Below are 23,612 nucleotides of genomic sequence, written 5' to 3' on the forward strand. Positions count from 1 at the left end.
CTGCTTCCGTTAGCCTTGCCTCTTCCCACCACAGCTTCATGGTGCAAGATGCTCATGCATTTTCGTTCTTCCAGACAAGAAACTCTGCTTTCTGGATGCCTGTCTGATAAATCCTCATATAGTTAGAAAGCCATGACATAGTGCCAGTGGCACACAGAAGGTTTCAGTGTGGTTTTTATTTATTTATTTAATATACATGTAGGAGCAGAGAAAGAAAGAGAAGTGGAGGGAGAGAATTTGCCCATGAACTTCTAGGCATCTCACCTGAAACCAGTGACATCCATAAGTCAACAGAAGCGGTCACCGCCTGAAGTGATCAGGAAACACTTAGTACGTAGTACTTAGTGTTACCGACCCATATTTCTGAATAAACTCATCTTGGCTAGGAAGAACACCTGGGTGCGTTAGTTTCTCTAAGTACCAGAGACCAAGTCCTAAACACTGGAAAAAGGACATCCTATTTGATTCATAACATCTGAGTGCCCATCAGATTCTACCACAGGATGCACGTATTTGTGCATCATCTACTGTCACTCTGCGGAAAACACACATTCCCGAAGTAGACAGAGGGTGATGGCAAAGGGAACTACACAAGTGTTGACTGGGCAAGTGAGTGAACAATCACACTGTAGAGCTGTGTGGATGCCAGGACAGAGAGGAAACCGAGGACAAGGTCCACTCTTCTGATGTTTGCTTTTAACATTTTTAATTATTTATTTATTCCTCTGTGTGTACATGTGTGTATATGTTCTGTGGGCGTGCATGTGTGTGTATATATGTATGTGAGTATCTGCATGTGTGTATGTGTATATGTGCATATATGTTTATGTGTGAGTGTGCATGTGTGTCCATGCATAAGTGTACATGTGTGTGCATGTGTGTATTTGTATTTGAATGCATATGTGTGTATGTATGAGTGCATGCATATATGTTTGTATGTGTATGCGTGCATATGTGTGTGTGCCTGTATGTATATACACGTACATAAGTACATGCATGGTCAAAGGACAATGCTGGCCTGCAAGTTCTCTCCTGTATGTATACATGTGTATGCATTACTATATGTGGGTATGTACATATGCGCGTGTGTATGTATGTGTGCATAAGTATGTGTGTATATGTGTCAGTGTGTACATGTGTATTATATATGTGCATGCATATGTATGCACATGTGCATATACGGGTACTTGCATAGTCAGCGGACACTACTGCCTCACCAGTTCTTTCCTGCTGCCTTGTGGGATCTGGATGGAGCACAGGTTGTCAGCCCTTCACACAAGTGCCTCTACCTACTGAGGTGTCTTCTCAACTACCTGAAATTTTCATGGAAGTCCAATTGTACAGTAACCTCAATAAGCAGGCCTCAGTCATGCATCAATGTAATCAATGCTTAACGACCCCTGAGCTCTAGAATGCAGTTCACATGAAGGAGAGAGAGCAAAGGCTTTGCAGATCACAGGAGTGCCACGAGTTACCCATGTACATCCCTTGCTCCTGCTTAAAGACTATCCTAATGTCTACATAAAATTAACTCTCTCCAGAACTACACAAGAAATGTAATGCTCTAGTAGCATGTTTCAATGGGCACACAGGCTTACATATAGTGACTTGCACAGCCTGGTTCCCAGTCACGTATTTAATAAGTAGTATTTGAGCATAACCCAGGCATCCCAACTTCAGAAACCAACACTCCATGGCCAGTTTCCTAGAGACCTGTGTTTAATAGCTCATGGTGTGACTTTTATAAGTGAAAAGTAAGTAGAAGAAATTCCATCCCGGTGATTTCAATATAAACATAAGAATCCTGATGCAACAACACAACAGGTCATTACAGAAACAAACAAAGCTGAAGACAGAGCTCTGCTTTTGTAAGTTTTCCAACATTCCACAAGGGTGTCTGCTCTCCCCAGGGCAACTTCACCAGAAAATGGTTTTTAGCTTTATGTGGAGGACCACCATTAGGACACATGTTCAGAGACGCCTATCATAAGTCATGGAGAGACAGGCTGTCAATTATTCTGGAAAGGGAGTGCTGGGAGCGCACTTGATTGCCTGGAAAGGTGTCCCAAGGATGTGAGACCTCAGTGCCAGTCCACAGAATTGAAGATGTTCTTTCTACTCAATTCAACTGACAGACAGAACTACACTAGGTGACCTTACATGCCATCCCTGGCCCTAGTCACTCAAATACGTCTCCTGCATTGTATTTTAAAAAAGAAAAGCCAGGCATATTGGTGCAAGCCTGTATTCCCAGCCCTTGGGAGGTAGAGGCAGGCACATCTATGAGTTTAAGTACTGCTTAGTCACCATTGATATGTAATATGAATAAATTAATAATACACACACATATAGATAGATAGATAGATAGATAGATGATAGATAGATAGATAGATAGATAGATAGATAGATAAAAGCTTAGTCTACATTGTGAGTTCTAGGCCACCCAGACTTATGTAGACAAGTCTTCTCTGAAAGTACTGAAAACAAAAAATACAAAGAAAATACAAACAAAAGGACTCTGCATAATTTTTAAGAAAAGTAGAAAAATATTTCATCCCAGCAGTTTGAATTTAACCATTAGAATCCCAATGCAATGCCAGGTCATTAGAGAAATAAATGAACAAATCTGAAGAGAGAAAGCTGTGTTGTTGTAAGCCTTCCAACATCTCACAAGGTCTTCAGTTACCTTAGTCTTCAAGAGAAATGTTCCACTAATATCTATTTAATTAATTAGTGGAGTCAACTAAAGTAAGTTAACTATGCTTTCATAAAATAATTACATAGAATTCCTACAGACAGGTCACCAACTTTCAAAGCCATAAACAGACACTGATGGGGAAGCACTGTGGGTGGGTATGCCTTCCTGAACCATGTCAGAGGCAGCCAACATCTTAAGTTCAATCTTTACCATAGCTCAAAAGCAGCAGGCGCACATCAGATTCTGATTAGGATATTTTCTCACCTGGTGTGGGCAGCACAGCACTCTCTGATCCTGCAGGCAGCAGCAGGAATCCTCAGAGCCCAGGCAACCCCTCAGTCATGTAGCAAACAAGGGACACACTTTCAGAGTTCCTGCTGCCTCGAGGTGACATGGGGAGGGCTAAGTGTGTTGAGTGGGTTTTAGCATCCTGGTTTTTTTTTTAATCTATAATGGACTAATCAAGATGTTAGGTCATCTTAAGTCAAGAAGCATCTTTATTGAAAGCAAAAAATATTTTCAAGTAAGCTGTACCTCCCTCAGTACTCTGAAAATAAAATATCAAATACTGGCTTCACTTCCCAGCAGCCACTCCCAACAACAGTGTTAGAAAAATTCATCCCATAATATTACATTGAACACATTGCTGTTAGTGGAGAAGTATACTGGGGGAGCGATTAGTAAATTTGATCTTGAGTGAAAATTTATCTAAAGACTACTTCGGGAAAAACACCCTGTTGTCTTTATGTACTCCTATGCCTCAAGTTTGGCAATTAATATTCTCACCTTAATTTGCATGAACATAAAAGCATGCCCTGGATTGTCCTACCCATGCCATTTAATCAGATGAAACTCATTTGTTATTCTTGGTGTTTTCAGAAACAGCCTAGAGGGAGGTTAGGAGGCATCCATTTCAAAATTCTAAGTGGCAGAATAAAGGCAAACTCGGATAGAGAAAGGTGTTCTTTTGATCTGGCATGCATGGCTGAAGGCTCCTCAGTAGCTCGGGTTGGGACTCAGTTGTTTCTGTATCAAAGTAAATAAGAACATGAAGTCATGAAGATGAATAATAAGCAAGGAGTTGCACACCAGGCCATCAGAAAATGCCAATAGCAACACAGAACGTCCTTGTCCTTCAAAGACCATAGTGTAGGGGCATGGCTTCTTCCCAGTGTGGGTAGAGGGGCATCCTCTCAGGACTTAGTAACAGATCTATGAAGCAGAAGGAATCAAGGACCCCTGATTGCCTCCTGAGTGCCAGTGGTGTGGTTGCTCACAGCAGGGACTCTAAGGCAAAAGCAACAGAGCTAGGATACTACCTAACTCACAGCAGGGACTCTAAGGCAAAAGCAACAGAGCTAGGATACCACCTAACTGCAGATCTGTGCCTCACCTGCTGAATTTGTCTGCATATATCTCATGCATACACTTGGATTTCTATATCGTAAATGTATGTATGACTCTATATGAATATTGGAATGCATATACAAAGTAAATATATTCAAATCAAATGTGTGTAAGTGATATAAACATATATAATAATTTAGAAAGCATATGTGAAATTAACATACGTTAACGTAGTATAAATTAAAATAATGTATATATTTCTGTACATGAAAGAGAGAAAGAAAGAAGGGGATGGAGAAGGAATGAAATGGTTGGGCTGTCCTTAAAATGATGCTAGCTTGTACATTACATACAAACTTATTAAATGCTTAGCATATCAAAGATAATTTTATAATAAGCTTCAATGATTAATTTATAAAAAGAATTTCAGCTCCCATTTTTCCATTTTTAATGCATTTAGTCATTTTCAAAGAAGGATAAGAACACTCCATCCTCATTGTGCTGTGTGCCTCTCTGAAACAAGAAAACAATATAGTGAAACCTCCTCTCACTTTATTTTATACATGAGTCATAGAGGTATATATACCAATTCTCATTTTAAATTTTGCTATTAAAATATGATAGTTTAATTTGAGGCTCTTGGTTGCAAAAAAAATACACTAGCTTTATTCTTATTATAACTGTTGCACAAAACATAGCGTGTGCTCCTCACAATGTCTGGGTTTCCTTATTTTGCAGATAAAATAACTGCAGCCCCAAGGACATCATGCCTCTGAAGGCACAGCCCAACCTGGGGCTGCTCTGTGGTGCTCTGTGATTGGTTTAAAGGATATGTGACTGAGATGCCAGGCTCTGAGACTGGTCTTTGAGACTCTGTGACCTGTCTGCGAGGTTCTATGGCCAATCTGTGGCCACCTACATGCTGTGCCAAGTATCTCTTAAGTTACCAGGGAGCAGACACCAAGCCCACACACCAGAGATAGGATTCACCTCCTCTTTCCTTGAAGGAACCTCTTGTTCATGGGTGAAGAAACATCACAGAACCAAGAGAAGTTTTTAACTATTTAAACTATTTACTTGTTTGTTTCTTTTTATTGATTTATTTTATGTACATGAGTGTTCTATCTGAATGTACACCTGCAGAAGAGGGCATCAGATCCCTGTACAGATGGTTGTGAGCCACCATGTGGTTGATGGGAATTGAACTCAGGACCTCTCAAAGAGCAGACAGTGCTCTTAACCGCTGAGCTGTCTCTCCAGCCCTCGAAAGAGGTACTGCTGTCCTCAGATCTGCTTTGTCTTGACAAGTATGGGCTGATGTGAACTTACTGCTCTGGAGCCCTGAGGTACTTCTATAAATACCTGTGAAGAGGCTCCAGGGGTCTGGAAATGCAAAATTGGTAATTTTCCTTGTTGCTCTGACAAACCACTTGATCTGACAGGCACTCAACCATCTTGGCTCAGAGTCTAGTTTGACGTTGTTGCTTGTATGTTTTCACAACATTTTATTTTATTTTATTATTTTTGTGTGTGTCAACCAGTTATTTTTTTTTTAATTTTTATTTTTTGATGGAGCATTTCAGGATTTTTTTATTATTATAATTTATTCACATTATATCCCAATTGTAATCCCCTCACTCTTATCCTCCTGTTCCCACCCTCGCTCCCTTTTCTGCCCTATTCGCCTCCCTTAGACCTCTGACAGGTAGGGTCCTCTTCTCCCACCATCTGACCACAGCCTATCAGCCCTCATCTGGATAGCCTGCATCCTCTTCCTCTGTGTTCCTAAAGGGCCTCTCCACCAAGGACAGTGATCAAATCTTAGGCACCATTCCTGTCAGAGGCAGTCCCCTGCTCTCCTTTCTCTCTCTCCACTTCCCCATGTGGAGAATGAGCTGTCCATGAGCTACATCTGAACAGAGGGTCTAGGTTATATGCTTGCAATGTTATTGATTGGTGTATCAATTTATGTAGGCCCCCCTGTGTCCAGATCCCCCAGCTTTGTGGAGCCCTTGACAACCGCCCCCTACCGCCATCCCTTTATCTCTCAGCTCTTTCATACAAGTGGCAGCTCTTCCCTGAGAGTCCAGGTGCCACTTCCAGGATCTCTCCCAGTCACTCACTGGGTGGAGTCTTTCAGAGGATATCTATTTTGGGATAATATCCACTTATATGTGAGTATATACCTGTATATGTCTTTCTTGGACTGGGTTACTTCGTTCAAGATGATCATTTCTAGTTCCATCCATTTACCTGCAAATTTCAAGATTTCATTGTTTTTGATAGCTTAATACTAATTTTGATAGCTGAATAGTACGTTGTGTAAATGTACCATAGTTTTTTATCCATTCTTTGGTTGAGGGACATCTAGGTTGTTTACGGAGTCTAGCTTACTACAAATAAGGCTGCTATGAACATAGCTGAACAAATGTCCTTGTTGTGTGGTAGAGCATCTTTCAAGTATATGCCCAGGAGTGGTATAGCTGGGTCTTTAGGTAGCACTATTTCCAATTTTCTGAGATAGAGCCAGATTGATTTCCAATGTGGTTGTACACTACCCCCAGCAATGAAGGAGTGTTCTCCTTTCTCTACATCCTCACCAGCATGTGCTGTCATTGAGTTTTTTATATTAGGCATTTGGATAGGTGTAAAATGGAATCTCAGAGTCCTTTTCATTTGCATTTCCCTGATAAATAAGAATATTGAGCAATTCTTTAAGTGTTTCTCAGCCATTCCATATTCCTGTTGAGAATTCTCTGTTTAATTCTGTACCCCATTTTAATTGGATTATTTGGTTTGATGGTGTTTAATTTCTTGAGTTCTATATATATATTGGATATTAGCCCTTTGTCAGGTATAGGGTTTGTGAAGATTTTTTACGAGTCTGTAGGATGTCATTTTGTTCTGTTAACAATTTCCTTTGTCTTACAGAAGCTTTTCAGTTTCATGAGGTCCCATTTATTAATTGTTGACCTTAGAGCCTGAGCTGTTGGTGTTCTGTTTAGGAAATTGTCTCCTGTGCCAATGAATTCAAAGCTCTTCCCACTATTTCTTTTAACAAATTTAACATATCTAGTTTTATGTTGATGTTTTTAATTTACTTGGACTTTAGTTTTGTGCAGGGTGATAAATATGGATCTATTTGCATTTTCTACATGTAGATATCCAGTAAGACCAGCACCATTTGTTAAAGATACTATCTTTTTTTCCATTGAATAGATTTGGCTTCTTTGTCAAAAATCAAATGTCCATAGATGTGTGAGTTTATTGCTGGGTCTTCAATTCAGTTCCACTGATCAACCAGGCTATTTCTATTCCAGTGCTATGCTGTTTTTATTACTGTTGCTCTAAAGTACAGCTTGAGATCCAGGATGGATATTCCTCCAGAAGATCTTTTATAATGCAGGATTGTTTTAGCAATTCTGGGTGCTTTTTTTTGTTTGTTTTGTTTTATTTTTCTATATGAAGTTGAGAATTGATCTTTCAAGGTCTGTAGGGACTTGTGTAGAAATTTTGATAGGGATTGCATTGAATCTGTAAATTGCTTTTGGTATTATGTTGATTCTCCTGATCCATGAGAACAGGTGATCTTTCTGATATCTTCTTCAATTTCTTTCTTCAGAGACTTGAAGTTTTTTTCTTACAGGTCTTTCACTTGCTTGGTAGAGGTACACCAAGACACTTTATGTTTTCTGTGGCTATTGTGAATGGTGTAGTTTCCCTAATTTTATTCTGAGCCCATTTGTCATTATTATACAGGAGGGCTACTGTTTTTTGTTTTCTTTTCTTTTCTTTTCTTTTTTTTTTTTTTAGCTGATTTTGTATCTGGCCACTTTGCTGAAGGTGTATATCAGCTATAGGAGTTCCTTGGTAGAATTTTGGGGGTCACTTATGTATACTATCACATCATCAGTGAATAGTGATAATTTGATTTCTTCCTTTCCAAATTGTATCACCTTGATCTCCTTTAGTTGTCTTATTGCTCTAGCTAAGACTTCAAGTACTATATTGAAGAACTATAGAGAGAGTGGACATAGAATTTACTTAAGTTTCTCTCCATTTAGTTTGGTGTTGGCTATTGGCTTGCTGTGTGTTGCCTTAATTATGCTTAGGTGTGTTCTTTGTATCCCTGCACTCTCCAAGACTTTAAACATGAATGGGTTTTAGATTTTGTCAAACTATTTTGGCACCTAAGGAGATAATCATGTGGGGATTTTTTTTCTTTCAGTTTGTTTATATGATGGATTGCATTGGTGGATTCCCATATACTGAACCACCCCTGCATGCCTGGGATGAAGCCTACTTGGTCATGGAGAATGATATTTTTGATGTGTTCTTGGATTCAGTTTGGGAGTATTTTGGGTGTTTTTGCATCTATGTTCATAAGAGAAATTGGTCTAAAATTCTCTTTCTTTGTCTTTGTGTGGTTTGGGTATCAAGGTAGGTGACTTTGGCCTCACAGAATTAGTTTGGTAATGTTCCTTCTGATTCTACTTTGTGCAATAGTTTGGAAAGAATTGGTATTAGCTCTTATTTGAAGGCCTGGTACAATTCCACACTGAGTCCATCTGGCCATGGCCTTTTTTGGTTTGGAAGACTTTTGATGACTGCCTCTATTTCCTTAAGGCATATAGGATTATTTAATTTGTTTATATGATCTTGATTCAATTTTAGTAATTGATAGCTATCAAGAAAATTGTCCATTTCATTTAGATTTTCAAATTTTGTTGCATATAGGCTTTTGAAGTAAGACCTAATGATTCTGTGGATTTCCTTGGTGTCTCTCATCATCTCTCCCTTTTCTGATTTTGTTGATGTGAATACTCTCCCTATGCTTTTAGCTAGTTTGTTTAAGGGTTTGTCTATCTTGTTGATTTTCTCAAAGGACCAGCTCTTGATTTCATTGATTCTTTGAATTATTTTCTTTGTTTCTAATTTAATGATATGAGTCCTGCCTGAGTTTGATTATTTCCAGCCATCTACTCTTCTTGGGTGTGTCTGATTCTTTTTGTTCTACAGCTTTAAATTTCTTTATGAAGATAGTTATTGTTATGAACTTTCCTCTTAGCATTGCTTTTATTGCATTCCATAAGTTCAGGTATGTTGTGCCTTCATTTTCATTGAATTCTAAGACTTTTTTATTTCTTTTTTTTTTTTTTTTCTTCCTTTACTCAGAGGTCATTGAGTAGGGAGTTGTTCAGTTTCCATGAGTTTGTAAGGCTGCCTGTTGTTCTGTTGTTGCTGAGTTCAGCTTTAATCCATGATGGTCTGATAAGATTCAAGGGATTACTTTGATCTTCTTGTATCTGCTAAGACTTGTTTTGTGATGGACTATATGTCTGATTTTGAAGAGGGTTCTATGTGGTTATGAGAAGAAAGAATATTCTTTTGTGTTTGGGTGAAATGTTCTATATCAGATATCAGTTATGTCCATTTGCTTCATGATATTAATTTCATTATTTCTCCATTTAGTTTCTGTCTTGGTGATCTGATTATTGAGGAGAATGGGGTGTTTAAGTCTCTAACTACTAGTGTGTGATTTAAGCTTTACTCATGTTTCTTTTATGAATGTGGGTGCACTTGCATTGGGGGCATAGATATTCAGAATTGGGACATCCTCTTGGTATATTTTTCCTTTGGTGAGTATGAAGTGTCCTTCCCCATCTCTTTTGATTGATTTTGTTTGAAATTTTTGTTTGATGCTAGAATGGCTACTCCAGCTTGTTTCTTACGTCCATTTGCTTAAAATACCTTTTTCTAGCCCTTTACTCTAAGATAATGTCTATCTCTATTTCTATTTCTAAGGTCTGTTTTTGTAGGCAACAGTATGATGAGTCCTGTTTTCGTATCCATTTTGTTAGTTTCTTTCTCTTTATTGGGGAATTGAGGCCACTGATGTTGAGAGTTACTAATGTCCAGTGGTTACTGGATTTTTTATGGTGGTGGTGGTGTGTGTTTGTGTGCATGTGTGTATGTGTGGGTGTGGGTGTGTGTGGGTGTGTTTCCTTTCTTTGGGTTTTGTGAATGTGGGGTTATTTATTTCCTTTGTTTTCTTTAGTATAGTTAGCCTTCTTGGGTTGGAGTTTTCCTTCTAATATCTTCTGTAGGACTGGGTTGGTGCTTATATACTGTTTAAACTTGGTTTTGTTGTGGCATATATTGTTTTCATTATCTATGGTGGTTGAAATTTTTGCTTGGTATAGTAGTCTGGGTTGGCATCTGTGAACTCTTAGTGTCTGCATGACATCCATCCAGGCCCTTCTGATTTTTATAGTCTCTATTGGGAAGTAAGGTGGAAATCTAATAGGTTTGCCTTCATATGTGACTTGGCTTTTTTTCTCTTACAACTTTTAATATTCTTTCTTTGTTCTGTATGTTTCGTGTTTTAATTATTATGTGGTGGGAGGATTTTCTTTTCTGGTCCAATTTATTTGGAGTTCCATAGGCTTCTTGTATATCTATGGGCATTTCTTTTTTTTTAGGTAGGAAAATTTTTTTTTAATTTTTTATTATTAATTTATTCTTGTTACATCTCAATGGTTATCCCATCCCTTGTGTCCTCCCATTCTTCCCTCCCTCCCTTTTCCCCTTATTCCCCTCCCCTATGACTGTTCCTGAGGGGGATTACCTCCCCCTGTATATGCTCATAGGATATCAAGTCTCTTCTTGGTAACCTGCTGTCTTTCCTCTGAGTGCCACCAGGTCTCCCCCTCCAGGGGACATGGTCAAATGTGAGACACCAGAGTACGTGAGAAAGTCATATCCCACTCTCCACTCAAGGTAGGGGAAGTTTTTTCTGTGATTTTGTTGAAAGTATTTTCTGGGCCTTGGTGACTATTCCTATTATTCTTAGGTTTGGTCTTTTCATAGTGTCCTGGATTTTTTGGTTGTTCTGTGTTAGGAGCTTTTTAGATTTAACATTTTCATCTACTGTTGTATCAATTTCTTCAGTCATATCTTCTATTTCTTAAAATCGGCCTTCCTCCTCTTGTATTCTGTTGGTGATGCTTGTGTCTGTAGTTCCTGTCCTCTTCTCTGGGTTTTCCATTTCCAGGATTGTCTCAGACTGTGTTTTCTTCATTGCTTCTATATCCATTTATAGGTCTTGAATCCTTTTATTCATTTCCTTCTCTTGTTTGATTGTAGTTTCCTGCCTTTCACGAATTTCCCTAAGCCATTTGTTCAATTCTTTCATCTCTTTTCTTTGTGTTTTACTGTTCTAGTTTGAGAGATTTATTTTCCTCTTTTAAGGCCTCTATCATTTTCATAACCTCAGATCTGAAATCTTTCTCTTGTGCATCAGTTGTGATAGTATCTCAAGGACTTGTTGCAGTGGTGGGACTGCTGGTTTTCAGTGGTATCAAATGGTCCTAGGAATTGTTGCTTATTTTCTTATGCTGACCTCTTCCCATTGTGATGACTCTGGTATTAGTATGTTTGGTGGTCTCTGATAGTCAGAGTGTTTGGGGTAGGTATAAACAATGGGGCTTTGGTCTTTTGCCCTACTCACTTCTGATGAGTTCACTGTCTCTGTTGGTTCCCTGATTGTGAACCAGGTATGCCAGACAGCTGGGGGAGCAGGTGGGAAGATACTGGAGCAGAGAGCAGCTCCGGTGGGCCCACTTGCCTCCTTACCTCCATGGGGCAGAGAACAATATGTGACCGTGGTGTTTTTGTAGCACATAGCCCCCTCTGAACCCCAGAGGTCAGAAGATGCACACCTGCCAGGTGTGTGGCAGCTAGTCCATCAAACACATGCCTGTGCCTGCAGGGACCCAGGAGCTTTCTGTGGATTAGCTGGATGCCCTGAGGTCAAATCCACTTGTGTTCCAAACTGTGGAGTCTCCTCTGGGTTATAAGGCCCAGCCACTGGTGTTTTTGAAGCCCACAACTCTCTCTGAGGCCTGAGGTCAGAAGCTGTGTGCCCACCAGGCATGTGGCAGCTAGTCTCTGCAGCATGTGTCTGTGCCTCCAGGGACCCAGGGACTTTTCTGTTGATTATCTGGGTGGCTCAAGTCCAGATCCACCGGTACTCTACACAGTTTGCACCCCTCTCACTTGGGGATCAACAGCACTGGTGTTTTGTAGTTCTCAATTCTGTCCTTAGGTCACTATACAGTCACTGCTGTCCTGCTAACCAAACAAGTTATGTGTTCAGTGCAGATATCTTAGTTCTCAACATTTCGTTTCAAAAATAGGAAAGTAGAAAGGAAATGAACACTTTGTTTTTGAGGCCTAAACATAAATGATTTGCATTCAATTGAATGTGCATATGCTTTCATGTCCTACTTTACCTGTTTAAAATAAACAATGGACACAAAGATGTTTCACTCTCATGAAACCTGCCAAGCTCCTCCAAAGATGAATATTCAGATGAACACTTTAAGCTCACAAAATGGCAATAGCTAAAGGCACACAAACGTCGTCAAAGAATACAGAGATTGTGTATCAATGTCTTCAGTATTAAACAGATGTCTTGCTGCTAGGAACATGGCTCAAGGATTCAGTTTCCAGCAACCAAGTGGTAGCTAACAATCACCTATAATTCAAGTTCCGGGGGGATCTGATGCCCTCTTTTGGCCCCTGTGGGCACTGCACACATCTCATGATTATATACATGTGCAAGTGAGCATATATACATGTAATTTGTTTTAAAGGAAAATTGTCTTTTTAACTCCTGGAATTTTTTCTTTTTCTTGTGCTTTCATTTTTAGCTGAAATTCAGTGGTAGTCATAGACTGAGTTCAAGTGTAACTTTGAGATTTGGGAGGCAGACTTTCCTAGTGCTTATTGCTCAGCATGAGGTGATATTTGTTGGGATCTATCCTCTAGGAGTCTCTGAAAACCATTTCTTCCTGGTGCCACTTAAATTATTGTCCAACTTCCTGTAGTTTCTTTGAACTAAAGTTAAGTTCAGGGCCGGGGCTCACACACTACTAGCCACCACCAGATGTGGCTCACAGCTTGTTATTGTGAATGAAGTTTTATGGAGGCAAGCCATTTGGGAGCCTATTACTTATTTATTGTTCCAAATTTATATCATGATGTATATGGTGTTGGCTGGGGTCTTTAGGTATAGAAAGCACAGACGATTTAATCTTTGGCTCTCACAAAATATCCATCAAGTGGTCTAGATTTCTAATTAGATGCAAACTTAAAACATGAGGCAATAATCATCCAAAGGTGATGCAGTCTTTCCTGCTTCAACATCCCAGAGACCAAGCATGGCTCCACACTGCCTGAATGCCATTTATATAAATTAGATACCATATACATAAGCCTGTATAAACAAAGAGATACACATTAATGATAAGAAAGATTGCCTATGGGAGCAGAGAAAATAGGAGTCTGTGATGAAATACAAGGAAATGGTAATAATATTTAATAAAATGATAGTTAGCAATTACTACATGTGGGATAGTACGTTACACAAATTAACTTCACTAATTTTCAGAACAATCCTAGGAGATTAAAACTATTATCATCTTCATTTTACAAGTAAGAACACTGAAGAGCTAGGGAAGAGCCTCAGGTAAGTGCAAGTTGGAAAGTAAAATTGCCATATCAACGGTGCTAAGGGGCATGAACCAAGGATGAAACCAACTCAACCTTCTAAGCCTAGCTAATAAAAGGGGCACAGCAAACATGAGCACTGGTTTATTTTTTATACTTTTTAGTAAAGGCTTGCATTTCAAGCACCTAGAAAAAAATGAGACAGTTGTTAATCTTGTTCTATTGTGTATCATAACAGTGTATCACTGTCTAACTTCCAAAAGGCTCTGTTTCATTTTCCCCCTCACTTTATATCTAATCCACTGGGCATGCAAAGACCACAGAGCCAGTCAATTTTTGTCTACAAGGATATAATTCCAGGATTACATTAATTAAATAGCCAAATCTAGGCACATATTTGGGTACAAGCATTCCCATGAATATCTATAGATATAGGAAATGCCTGAAAACTCAAATAAAAGAAAGAAGGGAAAAATGGATAAGGGCAATCATTTCCATTCCTTCATTTTCAAGATAGCATCATTTATATTTGTAGCTTCCATCTCCTCAACAACAACAAAAACATTTATATTGGTTGACAAGTCTGGAAAGCAAACATTTCCAAGAGGGGAATGTTACAACACATTGACCGTTAAACAAGTTCAGCCTATGTGTCAACCTGAAGGGGAGCTTCCTAGACTACTCATGCCCTCAGTTGCAAGCCCATCCAACATCCAGCCCTCTTCATACCAATGAAAACTTCTTGATTTTATCAGTTATTTTTCTAGTCAAAATGCCTGGCAAGAAGCAACTAAGAGAGAAAGGATTTGACTTCCTGGTATACAGTCCACTAAGGCAGGGTGGCATGACAATAGTTTTGCTTATTTGGATGTTACCAAGTCAGGAAACAATGTCAGCAGGAAGTAGGCATAACTCCCAAACCTTAAGGTATGCTTCAGCAAGGCTCCACCTCCTAAAAGTTCTACAATCTCCCCCAAAGAGTACCATTAAGTGGAGAACAAAGGTTCAAGCACATGAACCTGTGGCAGCTGGGGACATTTCATATTCAATGATTAGCAAGCATCTTTCACACCACAGTTGCTGACTCTGTGGAGTTCTAGATGGTAAAGAAAAGGATGAGAGTGAGTATATTTTCTGAAACAACTGTTAAACATGTATTACCTTCAAAAGCACTTCCTGAACCAGGCAACTCATTACAGTGAACATGTCCCGAACACTGGAAGGATAAAACTGAAAGGAAATTATGTATTTGCTTCTCATCTTTTCCATGTTGCTTGCGCTTACCTCAGTCCCTCCCATCTACTGCCTGGCAGTTAGGTTGCTTACTTTATGCTGCTTGATGAAAAGTTTTATTTGAGGGACACACAACTTTCAACCCCCCTTCCCTGCTCCCCTACCTCCACGGTGGGAACTGGGGATTTATAGCTGCAGGCTTTGTGTGTTGCATCTGAGAAGCATGTTGTGACTAAGAAGAAATGAGTTCAGAAATTTTGACAGATTCTGGCTCTTGGAAGGAGAACAACAAACATCTAGGTTGTCCCATGCCCTTGTCTCCACACATGTGGAGGAAAAAATGTACCAATTACAGGTTACTCTGACCTGCTGGCCCAGCGGGGACACCACTGATGGGAGCTGTGATGATTCTTTTTATCTAAACTCTTTTCCATCCCCACTCACGATGATATCCATGCAGAAAAGGTATAAAGCTGAGCAACCCAGACCCCTCCTGAGAGTACAGCGGTTAAAGGACTGACATGTTAGAGGAATGCCTGCCCACTCTTGGGCTCGCCCTGCCATTCTGACATCCCCAAATATCTACCTCAACAGCTCTCACCAGAATCTACCATTGTTTGAGTCCAGGTAAAGCAGTGGCATCCTCTCAACCCTCATTCGCATGGGTCGCCCCACCTCTCTGCTCTCACTAGGTTCACAAAAGCACGTGTTCACTACCTTACTTAAGTCCACCATGCATCTGGGTCTCATCAGTGCACTTGATTCATCAGCTCATTCCACAACGATGGTGTTTCCTGCAGAACTCCAGATAGAAGAGGTTCTTCTGACCAAATCAGGTATGCTGTATGTCCATTTGTTCATTTGTTATTAGATCAAGACTGTATGTCACGGGTCAAAGCATCTGCCATGAAAGCATGAAGCTCAGAGTGTGAGTCTCCAGAAACCAACATAAATGTCAGGTTGGCATGGGGCACCCTGTAACTGCAAACCCTGAAGACAAGAGTAAGCATTATGTTTCACTGAGAGACCCTGCTATAGTGAATAAGATGGAAGAGGACAATATATCAACCTGGCCGTCCATATGCCTGCTCAAGTGTGCATGTGCACACATGCACACAAACACACATGTGCACACACACAGACACACACAAATCTCATGCACATATGCAGCACACATGCACACATACACACAAAAATGGGGGAAAGAAGTTGCACAAAAGGAAAGAGTCACATCCTAGCATGCTAAAGGAAAGAAAGGGAAACAATAAACAAAAATGAATTCAAATAAAAATGACAGGAAAGAACAACTGAACAAAACGGTCCCAAGACACCTTGAGAACAAAATATGCATAGTAAATCCTTTTCCATCTCTTTAAACACAGTGAATTAAATCCCCAATCAAAAGGCTGCAAGTAGGCCAATGGATGAGAAATTAAGAGCCAATTATATGTAATACAGAAGAATTTTCCTTAAATTTAAGGATCTTGTCAGGCTGAACATTAAGGGGCAGAGAAATACACTCCAAGTAAGTGGTGTTTTCTTTCTTTCTTTTTAAGGCGCCAACAAGTTTATGTCAGACAAAAGGATTTCAAGTCATAAACTACCCCTAGGGGAAAGATAATCACTATATGTGACAAAAGGGTTAGTTCAGGAAGAGGTGACAATTGAAAACATACAGTATCAAACCACATAGATACAGGAAACAAATATTTACAAACCCAGAATGCAAAACTGTAAACGGAGTAGTAAATATGGGAGTATGCCAACAGTCCTGCCTCTCAGAAATGGATAAAATGTCCAGACAGAGCAGTAGAGATTCTCAGGACCTCACATAGGGAAGAAGTTCCCACCCCTTGCTGAAATTGTACCAAACACCATTTGTTGGAACCATGATTTTGTGAAAGTAACGAAAATGGAAAGTTCACAAGGAGGTGTAAATTAAGCAATACACTGTTGGACAACAATTGGGTCCAAGTGCAAAGCAGGTAAAATTTGGAAATACGACTTGTCAAGATTTATCTTGTGGCACAAGCAGTGAGAAGTGGCAAGTTCAGAAGAAGGGACGGCTGTACTGAAAATGAAGAAAAGCCTCACAGCACTAAATCTGATACCTTGTGGAATTAAAAATAAATACCAATGAAGCTATAAATCCATAATAAAGTAAATAATAAAGGCTCAAAAACAAGGGTGTCAAATAGAAGACATGGTGTAAAATGGCAAAGTTCTTGCCATGAAAATAGTTAGCAAAACTAGTGGCCAGAGCGCCCTGCATAACTGCGGTCTTAATCATCACCCAGAGGTCCATGTGCTCAAGGATTGTTACCTGGGGTGGGGCTGATGAGAGAAAGGCCTCATGGGAGATCTTTTGGTGCTGGGGCAGACAGTTGAACCCAGGCCACTGGGCACATTCTTCTCCCTTAATATTACACAGACTCAGAGCCAAGCTGCAGCAGATCGTAGACTAAAACACTTGTGATTTATAAATGGGTTCTCTTGGGTACCAGTCCTCATTTGTAACTCTAGGTAACAAGGTAAAGTAAGAAGATAACAGACTCAAAGTGAGGAACAAAACACACAGCAAACATCTCAGATGTGTACCGTAAGGGGCTATCATGAGAGTGTATGCAACAAGAAAACCCACCAAAATACACACACACACACACACACACACACACACACACACACACACACACACATGACTTCCTGAGACACAGAACCTACCCACACTGAATGCAGAGGAAGCAGAAAACATGGACAGACCAAAACTAGACAAAGGCCCCCATAAAACATGCAACTGCAGACCAGTATTCCTGATAAACATTCATCCTCCATAAAAACTTCCCATAAGATGCCAATAAACCAGATTCAGTGTCACATCAGAAAAATCATATACCACAAGGAATACAAAGGATGTTCAACACATGCAGGCCAATTAATCACACATATGCAATTGGCACAGGAGACAACTTCCTGAACAGAACACCAACAGCTCAGGCCTTAAGGTCAACCATTAATAAATTGGACCTCATGAGGCTGAGAAGCTTCTGTAAGGCAGAAGACACTGTCAAGAGAACAAAGCAAAAGCCTACAGTCTTGGAAAAGATCTTCACCAACCCTACATCTGACAAAGGTCTAATATCCAAAATATATAAAGAACTCAAGAAGCTAAACACCACCAAACCAAATAACCCAATTGAGAATTGGGGCTCAGAACTAAACAGAATTCTCAACAGAGGAATATCAAATGGCTGAGAAACACTTAAAGAAATGTTCAACCTCCTTAGTCATCAGGGAAATGCAAATCAAAACAACTCTGAGATTCCATCTTACACCCATCAGAATGGCTTAGATCCAAAATTCAAGCAACACCACATGCTGGCAAGGATGTGGAGAGAGAGGAACACTCCTTCATTGCTGGTGAGAATGCAAATTAGTACAGCTACTTTGGAAATCTATCTGGTGCTATCTCAGAAAAATGGGAATAGGGCTTCCTCAAGACCCAGCTATTCCACTCCTTGGAATATACCCAGAAGATGCTCCAGCACACAACAAGAAAATTTGCTCAACCATGTTCATAGCAGCCTTATTCATAATAGCCAGAACATGGAAACAGCCTAAGTGTCCCTCAGTAGAAGAATGGATAAAGAAACTGTGATACATATACACTATGGAATACTACTCAGCTATTAAAAACAAGGAATTCCCAAAATTTGTGGACAAATGGGTTGAACCAGAAATGATCATAATGAGTGAGTTAACCCAGAAGCAGAAAGACTCAAATGGTATATATTCACTTATATCTGGACACTAGCCCAAGGGATATGTCCCTTGGAAGTCTTCACTTACCAGGAAAGTGGGACAGAGGGGAGGACATCCTATTGGGACTCTAGATGAGAGAAGCATGGGAGAATGGCAAAGTAGAAGGATCCAGAGGGTCCTAGAGACCTACAAGAAATCATTATGATAGGCAGATTTGGGCCCATGGGTCCTGCTCAAACTATGGCACCAGGCAAGGACAATACAGGCAGTAAACTTCAAACCCCTACACAGATCTAGCCAATGGACAGGACATTCTCCACAGTTGAGTGGAGAGTGGGGTCTGACTTTCATACGAACTCTGGTGCCCTATATTTGACCATGTCCCCTGGATGGAGAGACCTGGTGGCACTCAGAGGAAGGATAGCAGGCTACCAAGAACAGACTTGATACCCTATGATACCCTATATACAGACTTGATACCCTATATACCCTATATATAGAGGGAGGAAGTCCCCTTCAGTCACAGTCATAGGGGAGGGGAGTAAGGGGAAAATGGGAGGGGGGAGGAATGAGAGGATACAAGGGGTAGGATAACCATTGAGATGTAATATGAATAAATTAATAAAAAATCACACATATGCACCCACATACATGCACATATACACACAACCAATGTTATACAACCCCAGAAAAGGAGTTCCTGTGGTTTGTAAAACCAACAATTAAAGTGTACATTATTTAAGTAAAATAAGCTAAATAGAAAAGACAAATGGTGAATGAACCTCCTTAGATGTGAATCTAAGACATGTGACATCTTATAAATGGAGAGCAGGTTGATGGGACCAAGGTGGGAGACATGGTCACAGGGCACAAAGTCGTATTGCTCTAGGTGAGTAGATGTGAAGGGCTGCTGCCATAGTTAATGATGTTATATTGTAGGCTCCATGTTCTATGAGGGGCTAAATACTAAATATTATTATCAAAGAGTGGAAAATGGAGTGGAGGGAAGAAAATAAAACTGACCACATGAAGCTGATCACGCAGAAGTCACCATGACATTCACATTATATGTCAGTCTACCACATGTCAAGACATCTGGCCCCTCTCCTAGAGGGGAGTGAGTCCTACTCACTCAGCTGGTCTACAGCAATGTTGAGAGTACACTACGGGCAACTGCCTCCTGACTTTTCCTTTCTTCCCTTCCTTTATATCTTTTCATCACTCACCCTTTTCTCTCTCCCTCCCTTGCTCCTTTCCTCTGCCTTCCTTTTTTCCTTTGTTTTTGTCTTTGTCGGTGATGTTTTTTGTTTTGGGGGGGTTTTTTTGGTGTGGGGGACTTTTTGCCAAAATTAAATTGAATTCCTTCGTTATTATGAAAAGAGATAAAATTGATATTTTACAGAAATGGTATCCATAATAATTGCATAAATGTTAATGGTTTGTAAATATGGATGTTTTATAACTATGAATTCTTTTCCAGAGAAACATAAGAAAGACAGATGCAATCACAAGTATAAAGCCAGGGCAGGTGGAGCAGAATGGAGAGGAGCCAGTGGCTCCTGGTGATCAGTGGCATCAGAGATCGGGTGACAGAGTCTAACACACAGATGTGATCGTCCATCACTCACAAGAAGACACTTAATCAGGCTTGACTTCCAGAGAGCTTGTGCCAGGGTCTGATTGGGAGCGATGGGCAGGAAAAAGGCAAAGCAGGCTGCAGTGCTTCTCCGTGCAGAGCCGATCAACGTTTAGTGTCTGTGGTAGTGTGATCTGTTCTGATTTCCTTAACTCTGCCATCAAATGGGAACAGCCACTCCACACAGTGTCCCTGTGTCCCAATAAGATTTTATTCACATGAGCAAGTCTGGGGCCAGGTTGGCTAATTTCTTAAATCTATTCCAAAGATTTCATTTCTCCCAGGTCCACTTGGAAAGTCACTAAAGTGCAAACAGGCACATTCATCATTTAAATTTCTATTCTTGGATTTATATTCTCTCAATATCTATTTTAATTTTACCCCCCCCATCTCTCTCTCTCTCTCTCTCTCTCTCTCTCTCTCTCTCTCTCTCTCTCTCTCTCTCTCTCTCTCTCTCTCCTCTCTCTCTCTCTCTCTCTCAACAGGTTTTTCCGTGCAGCCTAGGCTGTCCTGGACTTGCTTTGTACACCAGGCTGACCTTGAACTCACAGTGATCTGCCTGCCTCTGCCTCCCTGAGTTCTGGGATTTCAGGAGTGCACCGCCATGCTTCTGTTTCTAGGCTATGGATTTAGATAAATATAGAAACAATTACCTAATAATTTTGCATTGTAAAAACTTGATTTCAAGGGCTGGAGAGATGGGTCAGTGGTTAAGAGCACTGGCTGCTTTTGCAGAGGGCCAGCACTCACATCAGACAAGTTAATCATCTGTTTCTTCAGTTCCAGAAGATCAGATGCCTTCTTCTGGCTTTGGCAGGCCCCTGCACTCACCGCACATACCCACACATGGACACATACATTTACATATTGATTTTTAATATTCAAAAAATGATTGCAGAAGTTATTAATTATAGAATTTTGACTAAAATGCTATTTTTAAACCATGTGCTACTGTTTTTATGAAATATCAAACTCTTCTGTGATTAGACAAAAATGTTGAAGGAGTCACTTTCTCGTGTAACAGGTCAGAAAAATGATAACTTGTTTACTTCCTGTCCAGCCATGCCTGCTTCCATTCTTCTTCTTAGTGAGTTCTATTATATTGATTTATATAAATGTGCAAGTTTAGATAACACTTGCAAGTGTTAATCTCATCAGCTTTGATTCCTTTGGCATGTAGAAGTTTATTAATCATAACAAAGTAATTTGTGTTCCTTTATCTAAAGAGTCTGTGCAGTTCGCCATGTACCCTTCCACTAATTAACTCAGTCGCTGTTCCCAACCATTCAGCTGACTCTTGTGCAGGTCATTATGTTTAACACATTTGTGCTTTATGGCAAATTACCCACCTCATCAATATGTCAAACACATTTAATGAAATTGGAAAAGTTGAAGTTGATTAAACTTTCCAGTTTTGCTCTTAACACTCATAGACCTACAGCTTTTATTGTGGGTGGTAGTAAACTGTATAAAACTTAAGTCTAAATCTCCAAGGACAACATCTGCTGGGAATGTACGTTCAGCATAAAGCAGTTTAGGAGATAAATATCAGGAATATTTGTTAAGCATTATTTAATTTTTAAATATCGACACCACACCAGCTTTCTGAATGCAGTGCTTATTACTTATGTCGTATCCAAGCCAGATGAAGCTGGGGAGATTATGTAGGAAATTTTAAAAACTAAGCCTCACAAAAGGCACAGACACTGCATTCAGTATTATAACCTGTCCTGTCGATAATCCGACTAGTGTCTTGTTAGAAATACAAAGAAATCAGCAGTCTCAGCAAAATCATTTGCCTTGTGCACAAGCAGAGTTTTGCATATGTACCCAGCTGGTGCCTTGACACTAGTGTTGTAAAGAGATGAAGCAACAATGTAGAGAGTAACCAAAGCTAAGTTTGTGTCCAGGTTAGACATGGGGCTGGTGGTCATGGTATATGTTACTGCATGTGAGGAATTCACTTGCCCAAAAGATTTAAAGCTGTAATGAACTCATCACCCTGGTTATAGACAGTACCATTTGAGCATCAAGGGCTCATGACCAGATAAAGAGGAGAAAGTAGGCTGAGCACCAGCATCATCTCTCCCTCTCTGCTTCCTGGATGACAATATAATGCAACTACCTTTCCCCTGCTTCTGTCACCACACCCTCCCTATCTTTGAACTGTGAGAGAAAATAAATGATTAAATAAAACACTACACATCTGCTACTTATGTGTACGTGGCCTGATGCATGTTCTTTGGTTGGTGGTTCAGTCTCTGTGAGCCCCCAGTGGCCCAAGTTGTTTACTCTGTAGGTCTTCTTGTGATGTCTCTGACTCCTTTGGCTCCGTCAATCCTTCCTCCCACTCTTCCACAACCCCCACCCCGGAGCTTGGTCTGTTGTTTGGCTGTGGGTTTCTGCATCTGCACCAGCTGTTGGATGAAGCCTTTCAGAAGACAGTTATGCTAGGCTCCTGTCTGTAAGCATGGTCATCACGTGGGCCCCCTAACAGTGTAAGTAAGGCCTGTCTCTGACTCTTATTGTCGGCCTTTGGATCCTTTCCCCCTTGCTGGGCCGCTGTGTCCAGCCTTAATTGGAAAGGATGTTCTTAGCCAGCCCATGATGTGCCAGGGTGGTTTGGTTCCCGAGGAGGGGGGCCTCCTCTTCTCTGAGAAGAAAGGGAAGGGGAAGGGGATGAGGGGGTAAAGATGAAACTGAGAGGAGATGAGGGATGAGACTGCGATCAGACTATAAAATGACTAAATAAATAAATGAAAGAAAAAATCACTTGCCTCTCTTAGTTGTTTTTGTCAGGCATTTTATTACAGCAAGGAGAAAAAGTGACCAATGCAAATTAGATTGATCTGATGTGAAATGTCAGAAAGAAAACTCGTAGCTATTTGTTTAGAGTACTTTCATAATTCCACAGAATTAGAATAGGCTTATCTGATCTTTGATTAGGATGACGACGACGACGATGACGATGGCGACAGCAATGAGGACAATGACGATGGTCTCAATAATACCCTCGGTGGATGGCTAGCTTTGTTTTCTGGACCCTCATAGTCAGGGTTTTTATTGTTATGATAGAACACGATGAAAAAGCAACTGGGCGAGGAAAGGGCTTAGATCACTTTACATGTTATATTCTATCATAAAAGGAAGTCAGAGCAGGAACCTGGAAGCAGAAACTGAAGCAGAAGCCATGAAAGAATGTTGCTTACTGGCTTGCTCCTTGTAGCTTGTTCAGCCTGCTTTCTTATAGCACTGAGGACCACCATGCCCAGGGACGCCACTACCCACAGCAATCTGGACCCTCCTACATCAAATGTCAATAAAGGAAAGCGTTACATTCTTGCTACAGGCAATCTGATGTGGGCATTTTCTCAATCATGTCTTTCTTCCCAGCTAACTCTAGCTTGTGTTAAATTGGAGAAATCA

The 23,612-nt window shown here is 40.3% G+C and overlaps 1 pseudogene; it reads left to right on the forward strand.

The window, feature by feature from the left end:
* LOC127200428 (40S ribosomal protein S2-like) overlaps positions 1–23,237 on the forward strand; it is a 96,669-nt pseudogene extending 73,432 nt beyond the window's left edge.
* The last annotated feature ends 375 nt before the right edge of the window (positions 23,238–23,612 follow it).

Source organism: Acomys russatus, chromosome 1, assembly GCF_903995435.1.
Source record: "Acomys russatus chromosome 1, mAcoRus1.1, whole genome shotgun sequence".
NCBI lineage: Eukaryota > Metazoa > Chordata > Mammalia > Rodentia > Muridae > Acomys > Acomys russatus.